This window comes from Ascaphus truei, chromosome 12 (assembly GCF_040206685.1).
Source record: "Ascaphus truei isolate aAscTru1 chromosome 12, aAscTru1.hap1, whole genome shotgun sequence".
Lineage (NCBI taxonomy): Eukaryota > Metazoa > Chordata > Amphibia > Anura > Ascaphidae > Ascaphus > Ascaphus truei.
The window spans coordinates 10271538-10284735 of record NC_134494.1 but is presented as its reverse complement, the minus strand read 5'-3'; the positions used below and the strand labels follow the sequence as shown (position 1 = coordinate 10284735).

The window sequence follows — 13198 nt, the reverse complement described above, 5'->3', positions numbered from 1 at the left end:
GAGACAGTTGACATGTCTGGATTCTAAACACTATTCAGCATATGTACAGTATCAAGGCAAAAAGTGGTATGATTGCAGACCAAAACACTCTGCACCCTAGGAAGGAATGGGGAAAAAAAACGAATCACAGTGATCCCAACCAATATGGCCGGTTAGCTCAGATGGTTAGAGCGTGGTGCTAATAACGCCAAGGTCGCGGGTTCGATCCCCGTACTGGCCAAAGTTTTACAGGTATTTGACATATGTCTCTCTTTATAGACCCCTGATGAGTTAGTTTGAAGGATTATTCCTTTCGGAAGGATTGTTGATGAACTTTGTATAGACGCAAAAAGAGGGGGACAACATCCATCCTGGTGTAAGTGTACAAAAAGAGTGATTTCTTTCTGTGCCACTCCATTTTTATTTTTAACAAATGGTACAGTATATATCACCTTGGTACTACAGTATATGCAATGTAAATATGCGGATGAACAGAGCATAGAATAAAGAAGAGAGCATAGAATAAAGAAGCAGCTAGCGCAAACAGTAATTATCACTGAAGTGACGTGAGTAATGCTAACGATTGACAACCCCTGAATTGTAAGGATGGAAAAGATACCACCTGCATGTAGTACTTATGAACTCATGTAGTCATGTAGTCATGGCAAACAGACAGCACGTCGCCCCCTATTGGCTGCAATCCTTCTGGGCTAAAAATAAAAACTATCTGCTGGCACGTTTTCTTTCTCAATCCGCCCCATTCACCAGGAAGAGAGACAGAAACAGTTCACCTCCGCATCCATTTCCTCATTCATTTCCTCGCTCACTTTAACGCTGGCTGCACCTGAGACAGTGGGAGGGAAGTTGAGAGATCAAAAAAGAGTCACAACCATTCCAAATCCTGTCCTATCAACAGGCTGCTGCTGTCTCTCTGCTCTCAAGGAATTTAATTTGCATGGGAGGGACAAACTGATGTCTCTGCCTCTCTGCCTCTCTGCCTCTCTGCCTCTCTGCCTCTCTGCCTCTCTGCCTCTCTGCCTCTCTGCCTCTCTGCCTCTCTGCCTCTCTGCCTCTCTGCCTCTCTGCCTCTCTGCCTCTCTGCCTCTCTGCCTCTCTGCCTCTCTGCCTCTCTGCCTCTCTGCCTCTCTCTGCCTCTCTGCCTCTCTGCCTCTCTGCCTCTCTGCCTCTCTGCCTCTCTGCCTCTCTGCCTCTCTGCCTCCATGGCTGAATAGGTCTACTGTATACTAAAGCTCTAGACCTGTGAGCTAGCCTGTGTGATATTGTCACAACGTATCCACGGACACATTGGGAATTGTGACATCATCATCATGATCATCACACAGACTGGCTGTCCTGTAAGAGACAGAAAGATAGATAGAGACACAGACAGAGAGATGCACTTAGAAATAGATATGCCCAGGCACAGACTGTATTGGGCTTCTGTATCCTACAATGACATTTGAATGAAAAAGAATTTCAGGGGAGTTACATGGTGCATATTTTAATATGAGATCTATACTGTATATATATGTTGTATTACTGTACATCATTTATTTGCTTCCATATATCCGCCATATGTGAAGGGGCGTAAGTCTAAAATTTGCCTTCCTATGTAAGAAACTGTTCTTACATACTGTATGACACAACTATATGCCAAAAACATATCTATGAACACAGGGAAAACACACTATTCTCAGTGTTGATAGCTACATTTCTTGGAGACCAAATACAATAAAAATCAGTGACACTGACTCCAAATCAGAGACAGTTGACATGTCTGGATTCTAAACACTATTCAGCATATGTACAGTATCAAGGCAAAAAGTGTTATGATTGCAGACCAAAACACTCTGCACCCTAGGAAGGAATGGGGAAAAAAAACGAATCACAGTGATCCCAACCAATATGGCCGGTTAGCTCAGATGGTTAGAGCGTGGTGCTAACAACGCCAAGGTCGCGGGTTCGATCCCCGTACTGGCCAAAGTTTTACAGGTATTTGACATATGTCTCTCTTTATAGACCCCTGACGAGTTAGTTTGAAGGATTATTCCTTTCGGAAGGATTGTTGATGCACATTGTATAGACGCAAAAAGAGGGGGACAACATCCATCCTGTTGTAAGTGTACAAAAAGAGTGATTTCTTTCTGTGCCACTCCATTTTTATTTTTAACAAATGGTACAGTATATATCACCTTGGTACTACAGTATATGCAATGTAAATATGCGGATGAACAGAGCATAGAATAAAGAAGCAGCTAGCGCAAACAGTAATTATCACTGAAGTGACGTGAGTAATGCTAACGATTGACAACCCCTGAATTGTAAGGATGGAAAAGATACCACCTGCATGTAGTACTTATGAACTCATGTAGTCATGTAGTCATGGCAAGCAGACAGCACGTCGCCCCCTATTGGCTGCAATCCTTCTGGGCTAAAAATAAAAACTATCTGCTGGCACGTTTTCTTTCTCAATCCGCCCCATTCACCAGGAAGAGAGACAGAAACAGTTCACCTCCGCATCCATTTCCTCATTTATTTCCTCTCTCACTTTAACGCTGGCTGCACCTGAGACAGTGGGAGGGAAGTTGAGAGATCAAAAAAGAGTCACAACCATTCCAAATCCTGTCCTATCAACAGGCTGCTGCTGTCTCTCTGCTCTCAAGGAATTTAATTTGCATGGGAGGGACAAACTGATATCTCTGCCTCTCTGCCTCTCTGCCTCTCTGCCTCTCTGCCTCTCTGCCTCTCTGCCTCTCTGCCTCTCTGCCTCTCTGCCTCTCTGCCTCTCTGCCTCTCTGCCTCTCTGCCTCTCTGCCTCTCTGCCTCTCTGCCTCTCTGCCTCTCTGCCTCTCTGCCTCTCTGCCTCTCTGCCTCTCTGCCTCTCTGCCTCTCTGCCTCTCTGCCTCTCTGCCTCTCTGCCTCTCTGCCTCCATGGCTGAACAGGTCTACTGTATACTAAAGCTCCAGACCTGTGAGCTAGCCTGTGTGATGTTGTCACAACGTATCCACGGACACATTGGGAATTGTGACATCATCATCATGATCATCACACAGACTGGCTGCCCTGTAAGAGACAGAAAGATAGATAGAGACACAGACAGAGAGATGCACTTAGAAATAGATAGGCCCAGGCACAGACTGCATTGGGCTTCTGTATCCTACAATGACATTTGAATGAAAAAGAATTTCAGGGGAGTTACATGGTGCATATTTTAATATGAGATCTATACTGTATATATATATGTTGTATTACTGTACATCATTTATTTGCCTCCAAATATCCGCCATATGTGAAGGGGCGTAAGTCTAAAATTTGCCTTCCTATGTAAGAAACTGTTCTTACATACTGTATGACGCAACTGTATGCCAAAAACCTATCTATGAACACAGGGAAAACACACTATTCTCTGTGTTAATAGCTCATTTCTTGGAGACCAAATACACTAAAAATCAGTGACACTGACTCCAAATCAGAGACAGTTGACATGTCTGGATTCTAAACACTATTCAGCATATGTACAGTATCAAGGCAAAAAGTGGTATGATTGCAGACCAAAACACTCTGCACCCTAGGAAGGAATGGGGAAAAAAAACGAATCACAGTGATCCCAACCAATATGGCCGGTTAGCTCAGATGGTTAGAGCGTGGTGCTAATAACGCCAAGGTCGCGGGTTCGATCCCCGTACTGGCCAAAGTTTTACAGGTATTTGACATATGTCTCTCTTTATAGACCCCTGATGAGTTAGTTTGAAGGATTATTCCTTTCGGAAGGATTGTTGATGCACTTTGTATAGACGCAAAAAGAGGGGGACAACATCCATCCTGTTGTAAGTGTACAAAAAGAGTGATTTCTTTCTGTGCCACTCCATTTTTATTTTTAACAAATGGTACAGTATATATCACCTTGGTACTACAGTATATGCAATGTAAATATGCGGATGAACAGAGCATAGAATAAAGAAGAGAGCATAGAATAAAGAAGCAGCTAGCGCAAACAGTAATTATCACTGAAGTGACGTGAGTAATGCTAACGATTGACAACCCCTGAATTGTAAGGATGGAAAAGATACCACCTGCATGTAGTACTTATGAACTCATGTAGTCATGTAGTCATGGCAAGCAGACAGCACGTCGCCCCCTATTGGCTGCAATCCTTCTGGGCTAAAAATAAAAACTATCTGCTGGCACGTTTTCTTTCTCAATCCGCCCCATTCACCAGGAAGAGAGACAGAAACAGTTCACCTCCGCATCCATTTCCTCATTCACTTTAACGCTGGCTGCACCTGAGACAGTGGGAGGGAAGTTGAGAGATCAAAAAAGAGTCACAACCATTCCAAATCCTGTCCTATCAAGAGGCTGCTGCTGTCTCTCTGCTCTCAAGGAATTTAATTTGCATGGGAGGGACAAACTGATGTCTCTGCCTCTCTGCCTCTCTGCCTCTCTGCCTCTCTGCCTCTCTGCCTCTCTGCCTCTCTGCCTCTCTGCCTCTCTGCCTCTCTGCCTCTCTGCCTCTCTGCCTCTCTGCCTCTCTGCCTCTCTGCCTCTCTGCCTCTCTGCCTCTCTGCCTCTCTGCCTCTCTGCCTCTCTGCCTCCATGGCTGAACAGTTCTACTGTATACTAAAGCTCTAGACCTGTGAGCTAGCCTGTGTGATGTTGTCACAACGTATCCACGGACACATTGGGAATTGTGACATCATCATCATGATCATCACACAGACTGGCTGTCCTGTAAGAGACAGAAAGATAGATAGAGACACAGACAGAGAGATGCACTTAGAAATAGATATGCCCAGGCACAGACTGCATTGGGCTTCTGTATCCTACAATGACATTTGAATGAAAAAGAATTTCAGGGGAGTTACATGGTGCATATTTTAATATGAGATCTATACTGTATATATATATGTTGTATTACTGTACATCATTTATTTGCCTCCAAATATCCGCCATATGTGAAGGGGCGTAAGTCTAAAATTTGCCTTCCTATGTAAGAAACTGTTCTTACATACTGTATGACGCAACTGTATGCCAAAAACCTATCTATGAACACAGGGAAAACACACTATTCTCTGTGTTAATAGCTACATTTCTTGGAGACCAAATACACTAATAATCAGTGACACTGACTCCAAATCAGAGACAGTTGACATGTCTGGATTCTAAACACTATTCAGCATATGTACAGTATCAAGGCAAAAAGTGGTATGATTGCAGACCAAAACACTCTGCACCCTAGGAAGGAATGGGGAAAAAAAACGAATCACAGTGATCCCAACCAATATGGCCGGTTAGCTCAGATGGTTAAAGCGTGGTGCTAATAACGCCAAGGTCGCGGGTTCGATCCCCGTACTGGCCAAAGTTTTACAGGTATTTGACATATGTCTCTCTTTATAGACCCCTGATGAGTTAGTTTGAAGGATTATTCCTTTCGGAAGGATTGTTGATGAACTTTGTATAGACGCAAAAAGAGGGGGACAACATCCATCCTGTTGTAAGTGTACAAAAAGAGTGATTTCTTTCTGTGCCACTCCATTTTTATTTTTAACAAATGGTACAGTATATATCACCTTGGTACTACAGTATATGCAATGTAAATATGCGGATGAACAGAGCATAGAATAAAGAAGAGAGCATAGAATAAAGAAGCAGCTAGCGCAAACAGTAATTATCACTGAAGTGACGTGAGTAATGCTAACGATTGACAACCCCTGAATTGTAAGGATGGAAAAGATACCACCTGCATGTAGTACTTATGAACTCATGTAGTCATGTAGTCATGGCAAACAGACAGCACGTCGCCCCCTATTGGCTGCAATCCTTCTGGGCTAAAAATAAAAACTATCTGCTGGCACGTTTTCTTTCTCAATCCGCCCCATTCACCAGGAAGAGAGACAGAAACAGTTCACCTCCGCATCCATTTCCTCATTCATTTCCTCGCTCACTTTAACGCTGGCTGCACCTGAGACAGTGGGAGGGAAGTTGAGAGATCAAAAAAGAGTCACAACCATTCCAAATCCTGTCCTATCAACAGGCTGCTGCTGTCTCTCTGCTCTCAAGGAATTAATTTGCATGGGAGGGACAAACTGATGTCTCTGCCTCTCTGCCTCTCTGCCTCTCTGCCTCACTGCCTCACTGCCTCTCTGCCTCTCTGCCTCTCTGCCTCTCTGCCTCTCTGCCTCTCTGCCTCTCTGCCTCTCTGCCTCTCTGCCTCTCTGCCTCTCTGCCTCTCTGCCTCTCTGCCTCTCTGCCTCTCTGCCTCTCTGCCTCTCTGCCTCTCTGCCTCTCTGCCTCTCTGCCTCTCTGCCTCCATGGCTGAATAGGTCTACTGTATACTAAAGCTCTAGACCTGTGAGCTAGCCTGTGTGATATTGTCACAACGTATCCACGGACACATTGGGAATTGTGACATCATCATCATGATCATCACACAGACTGGCTGTCCTGTAAGAGACAGAAAGATAGATAGAGACACAGACAGAGAGATGCACTTAGAAATAGATATGCCCAGGCACAGACTGTATTGGGCTTCTGTATCCTACAATGACATTTGAATGAAAAAGAATTTCAGGGGAGTTACATGGTGCATATTTTAATATGAGATCTATACTGTATATATATGTTGTATTACTGTACATCATTTATTTGCTTCCAAATATCCGCCATATGTGAAGGGGCGTAAGTCTAAAATTTGCCTTCCTATGTAAGAAACTGTTCTTACATACTGTATGACACAACTATATGCCAAAAACATATCTATGAACACAGGGAAAACACACTATTCTCAGTGTTGATAGCTACATTTCTTGGAGACCAAATACAATAAAAATCAGTGACACTGACTCCAAATCAGAGACAGTTGACATGTCTGGATTCTAAACACTATTCAGCATATGTACAGTATCAAGGCAAAAAGTGTTATGATTGCAGACCAAAACACTCTGCACCCTAGGAAGGAATTGGGAAAAAAAACGAATCACAGTGATCCCAACCAATATGGCCGGTTAGCTCAGATGGTTAGAGCGTGGTGCTAATAACGCCAAGGTCGCGGGTTCGATCCCCGTACTGGCCAAAGTTTTACAGGTATTTGACATATGTCTCTCTTTATAGACCCCTGACGAGTTAGTTTGAAGGATTATTCCTTTCGGAAGGATTGTTGATGCACATTGTATAGACGCAAAAAGAGGGGGACAACATCCATCCTGTTGTAAGTGTACAAAAAGAGTGATTTCTTTCTGTGCCACTCCATTTTTATTTTTAACAAATGGTACAGTATATATCACCTTGGTACTACAGTATATGCAATGTAAATATGCGGATGAACAGAGCATAGAATAAAGAAGCAGCTAGCGCAAACAGTAATTATCACTGAAGTGACGTGAGTAATGCTAACGATTGACAACCCCTGAATAGTAAGGATGGAAAAGATACCACCTGCATGTAGTACTTATGAACTCATGTAGTCATGTAGTCATGGCAAGCAGACAGCACGTTGCCCCCTATTGGCTGCAATCCTTCTGGGCTAAAAATAAAAACTATCTGCTGGCACGTTTTCTTTCTCAATCCGCCCCATTCACCAGGAAGAGAGACAGAAACAGTTCTCCTCCGCATCCATTTCCTCATTCATTTCCTCGCTCACTTTAACGCTGGCTGCACCTGAGACAGTGGGAGGGAAGTTGAGAGATCAAAAAAGAGTCACAACCATTCCAAATCCGGTCCTATCAACAGGCTGCTGCTGTATCTCTGCTCTCAAGGAATTTAATTTGCATGGGAGGGACAAACTGATGTCTCTGCCTCTCTGCCTCTCTGCCTCTCTGCCTCTCTGCCTCTCTGCCTCTCTGCCTCTCTGCCTCTCTGCCTCTCTGCCTCTCTGCCTCTCTGCCTCTCTGCCTCTCTGCCTCTCTGCCTCTCTGCCTCTCTGCCTCTCTGCCTCTCTGCCTCTCTGCCTCTCTGCCTCCATGGCTGAACAGGTCTACTGTATACTAAAGCTCTAGACCTGTGAGCTAGCCTGTGTGATATTGTCACAACGTATCCACGGACACATTGGGAATTGTGACATCATCATCATGATCATCACACAGACTGGCTGTCCTGTAAGAGACAGAAAGATAGATAGAGACACAGACAGAGAGATGCACTTAGAAATAGATATGCCCAGGCACAGACTGCATTGGGCTTCTGTATCCTACAATGACATTTGAATGAAAAAGAATTTCAGGGGAGTTACATGGTGCATATTTTAATATGAGATCTATACTGTATATATATATGTTGTATTACTGTACATCATTTATTTGCCTCCAAATATCCGCCATATGTGAAGGGGCGTAAGTCTAAAATTTGCCTTCCTATCTAAGAAACTGTTCTTACATACTGTATGACGCAACTGTATGCCAAAAACCTATCTATGAACACAGGGAAAACACACTATTCTCTGTGTTAATAGCTACATTTCTTGGAGACCAAATACACTACAAATCAGTGACACTGACTCCAAATCAGAGACAGTTGACATGTCTGGATTCTAAACACTATTCAGCATATGTACAGTATCAAGGCAAAAAGTGGTATGATTGCAGACCAAAACACTCTGCACCCTAGGAAGGAATGGGGAAAAAAAACAAATCACAGTGATCCCAACCAATATGGCCGGTTAGCTCAGATGGTTAGAGCGTGGTGCTAATAACGCCAAGGTCGCGGGTTCGATCCCCGTACTGGCCAAAGTTTTACAGGTATTTGACATATGTCTCTCTTTATAGACCCCTGATGAGTTAGTTTGAAGGATTATTCCTTTCGGAAGGATTGTTGATGCACTTTGTATAGACGCAAAAAGAGGGGGACAACATCCATCCTGTTGTAAGTGTACAAAAAGAGTGATTTCTTTCTGTGCCACTCCATTTTTATTTTTAACAAATGGTACAGTATATATCACCTTGGTACTACAGTATATGCAATGTAAATATGCGGATGAACAGAGCATAGAATAAAGAAGAGAGCATAGAATAAAGAAGCAGCTAGCGCAAACAGTAATTATCACTGAAGTGACGTGAGTAATGCTAACGATTGACAACCCCTGAATTGTAAGGATGGAAAAGATACCACCTGCATGTAGTACTTATGAACTCATGTAGTCATGTAGTCATGGCAAGCAGACAGCACGTCGCCCCCTATTGGCTGCAATCCTTCTGGGCTAAAAATAAAAACTATCTGCTGGCACGTTTTCTTTCTCAATCCGCCCCATTCACCAGGAAGAGAAACAGAAACAGTTCACCTCCGCATCCATTTCCTCTCTCACTTTAACGCTGGCTGCACCTGAGACAATGGGAGGGAAGTTGAGAGATCAAAAAAGAGTCACAACCATTCCAAATCCTGTCCTATCAACAGGCTGCTGCTGTCTCTCTGCTCTCAAGGAATTTAATTTGCATGGGAGGGACAAACTGATGTCTCTGCCTCTCTGCCTCTCTGCCTCTCTGCCTCTCTGCCTCTCTGCCTCTCTGCCTCTCTGCCTCTCTGCCTCTCTGCCTCTCTGCCTCTCTGCCTCTCTGCCTCTCTGCCTCTCTGCCTCTCTGCCTCTCTGCCTCTCTGCCTCTCTGCCTCTCTGCCTCTCTGCCTCTCTGCCTCTCTGCCTCTCTGCCTCCATGGCTGAACAGTTCTACTGTATACTAAAGCTCTAGACCTGTGAGCTAGCCTGTGTGATGTTGTCACAACGTATCCACGGACACATTGGGAATTGTGACATCATCATCATGATCATCACACAGACTGGCTGTCCTGTAAGAGACAGAAAGATAGATAGAGACACAGACAGAGAGATGCACTTAGAAATAGATAGGCCCAGGCACAGACTGCATTGGGCTTCTGTATCCTACAATGACATTTGAATGAAAAAGAATTTCAGGGGAGTTACATGGTGCATATTTTAATATGAGATCTATACTGTATATATATATGTTGTATTACTGTACATCATTTATTTGCCTCCAAATATCCGCCATATGTGAAGGGGCGTAAGTCTAAAATTTGCCTTCCTATGTAAGAAACTGTTCTTACATACTGTATGACGCAACTGTATGCCAAAAACCTATCTATGAACACAGGGAAAACACACTATTCTCTGTGTTAATAGCTACATTTCTTGGAGACCAAATACACTAAAAATCAGTGACACTGACTCCAAATCAGAGACAGTTGACATGTCTGGATTCTAAACACTATTCAGCATATGTACAGTATCAAGGCAAAAAGTGGTATGATTGCAGACCAAAACACTCTGCACCCTAGGAAGGAATGGGGAAAAAAAACGAATTACAGTGATCCCAACCAATATGGCCGGTTAGCTCAGATGGTTAAAGCGTGGTGCTAATAACGCCAAGGTCGCGGGTTCGATCCCCGTACTGGCCAAAGTTTTACAGGTATTTGACATATGTCTCTCTTTATAGACCCCTGATGAGTTGGTTGAAGGATTATTCCTTTCGGAAGGATTGTTGATGAACTTTGTATAGACGCAAAAAGAGGGGGACAACATCCATCCTGTTGTAAGTGTACAAAAAGAGTGATTTCTTTCTGTGCCACTCCATTTTTATTTTTAACAAATGGTACAGTATATATCACCTTGGTACTACAGTATATGCAATGTAAATATGCGGATGAACAGAGCATAGAATAAAGAAGAGAGCATAGAATAAAGAAGCAGCTAGCGCAAACAGTAATTATCACTGAAGTGACGTGAGTAATGCTAACGATTGACAACCCCTGAATTGTAAGGATGGAAAAGATACCACCTGCATGTAGTACTTATGAACTCATGTAGTCATGTAGTCATGGCAAACAGACAGCACGTCGCCCCCTATTGGCTGCAATCCTTCTGGGCTAAAAATAAAAACTATCTGCTGGCACGTTTTCTTTCTCAATCCGCCCCATTCACCAGGAAGAGAGACAGAAACAGTTCACCTCCGCATCCATTTCCTCATTCATTTCCTCGCTCACTTTAACGCTGGCTGCACCTGAGACAGTGGGAGGGAAGTTGAGAGATCAAAAAAGAGTCACAACCATTCCAAATCCTGTCCTATCAACAGGCTGCTGCTGTCTCTCTGCTCTCAAGGAATTTAATTTGCATGGGAGGGACAAACTGATGTCTCTGCCTCTCTGCCTCTCTGCCTCTCTGCCTCTCTGCCTCTCTGCCTCTCTGCCTCTCTGCCTCTCTGCCTCTCTGCCTCTCTGCCTCTCTGCCTCTCTGCCTCTCTGCCTCTCTGCCTCTCTGCCTCTCTGCCTCTCTGCCTCTCTGCCTCTCTGCCTCTCTGCCTCTCTGCCTCTCTGCCTCTCTGCCTCTCTGCCTCTCTGCCTCTCTGCCTCTCTGCCTCCATGGCTGAATAGGTCTACTGTATACTAAAGCTCTAGACCTGTGAGCTAGCCTGTGTGATATTGTCACAACGTATCCACGGACACATTGGGAATTGTGACATCATCATCATGATCATCACACAGACTGGCTGTCCTGTAAGAGACAGAAAGATAGATAGAGACACAGACAGAGAGATGCACTTAGAAATAGATATGCCCAGGCACAGACTGTATTGGGCTTCTGTATCCTACAATGACATTTGAATGAAAAAGAATTTCAGGGGAGTTACATGGTGCATATTTTAATATGAGATCTATACTGTATATATATGTTGTATTACTGTACATCATTTATTTGCTTCCAAATATCCGCCATATGTGAAGGGGCGTAAGTCTAAAATTTGCCTTCCTATGTAAGAAACTGTTCTTACATACTGTATGACACAACTATATGCCAAAAACATATCTATGAACACAGGGAAAACACACTATTCTCAGTGTTGATAGCTACATTTCTTGGAGACCAAATACAATAAAAATCAGTGACACTGACTCCAAATCAGAGACAGTTGACATGTCTGGATTCTAAACACTATTCAGCATATGTACAGTATCAAGGCAAAAAGTGTTATGATTGCAGACCAAAACACTCTGCACCCTAGGAAGGAATGGGGAAAAAAAACGAATCACAGTGATCCCAACCAATATGGCCGGTTAGCTCAGATGGTTAGAGCGTGGTGCTAATAACGCCAAGGTCGCGGGTTCGATCCCCGTACTGGCCAAAGTTTTACAGGTATTTGACATATGTCTCTCTTTATAGACCCCTGACGAGTTAGTTTGAAGGATTATTCCTTTCGGAAGGATTGTTGATGCACATTGTATAGACGCAAAAAGAGGGGGACAACATCCATCCTGTTGTAAGTGTACAAAAAGAGTGATTTCTTTCTGTGCCACTCCATTTTTATTTTTAACAAATGGTACAGTATATATCACCTTGGTACTACAGTATATGCAATGTAAATATGCGGATGAACAGAGCATAGAATAAAGAAGCAGCTAGCGCAAACAGTAATTATCACTGAAGTGACGTGAGTAATGCTAACGATTGACAACCCCTGAATAGTAAGGATGGAAAAGATACCACCTGCATGTAGTACTTATGAACTCATGTAGTCATGTAGTCATGGCAAGCAGACAGCACGTTGCCCCCTATTGGCTGCAATCCTTCTGGGCTAAAAATAAAAACTATCTGCTGGCACATTTTCTTTCTCAATCCGCCCCATTCACCAGGAAGAGAGACAGAAACAGTTCACCTCCGCATCCATTTCCTCTCTCACTTTAACGCTGGCTGCACCTGAGACAGTGGGAGGGAAGTTGAGAGATCAAAAAAGAGTCACAACCATTCCAAATCCGGTCCTATCAACAGGCTGCTGCTGTATCTCTGCTCTCAAGGAATTTAATTTGCATGGGAGGGACAAACTGATGTCTCTGCCTCTCTGCCTCTCTGCCTCTCTGCCTCTCTGCCTCTCTGCCTCTCTGCCTCTCTGCCTCTCTGCCTCTCTGCCTCTCTGCCTCTCTGCCTCTCTGCCTCTCTGCCTCTCTGCCTCTCTGCCTCTCTGCCTCTCTGCCTCTCTGCCTCTCTGCCTCTCTGCCTCTCTGCCTCTCTGCCTCTCTGCCTCCATGGCTGAACAGGTCTACTGTATACTAAAGCTCTAGACCTGTGAGCTAGCCTGTGTGATATTGTCACAACGTATCCACGGACACATTGGGAATTGTGACATCATCATCATGATCATCACACAGACTGGCTGTCCTGTAAGAGACAGAAAGATAGATAGAGACACAGACAGAGAGATGCACTTAGAAATAGATATGCCCAGG

General features: G+C 43.9%; 1 non-coding gene across 1 annotated transcript; it reads left to right on the top strand.

Annotated features, from left to right (window-relative positions):
* The first annotated feature begins 1886 nt into the window (after positions 1–1886).
* TRNAV-AAC (transfer RNA valine (anticodon AAC)) lies at positions 1887–1960 on the top strand. Its single transcript has one exon. It is a non-coding gene; the product is annotated as a tRNA-Val (tRNA).
* The last annotated feature ends 11238 nt before the right edge of the window (positions 1961–13198 follow it).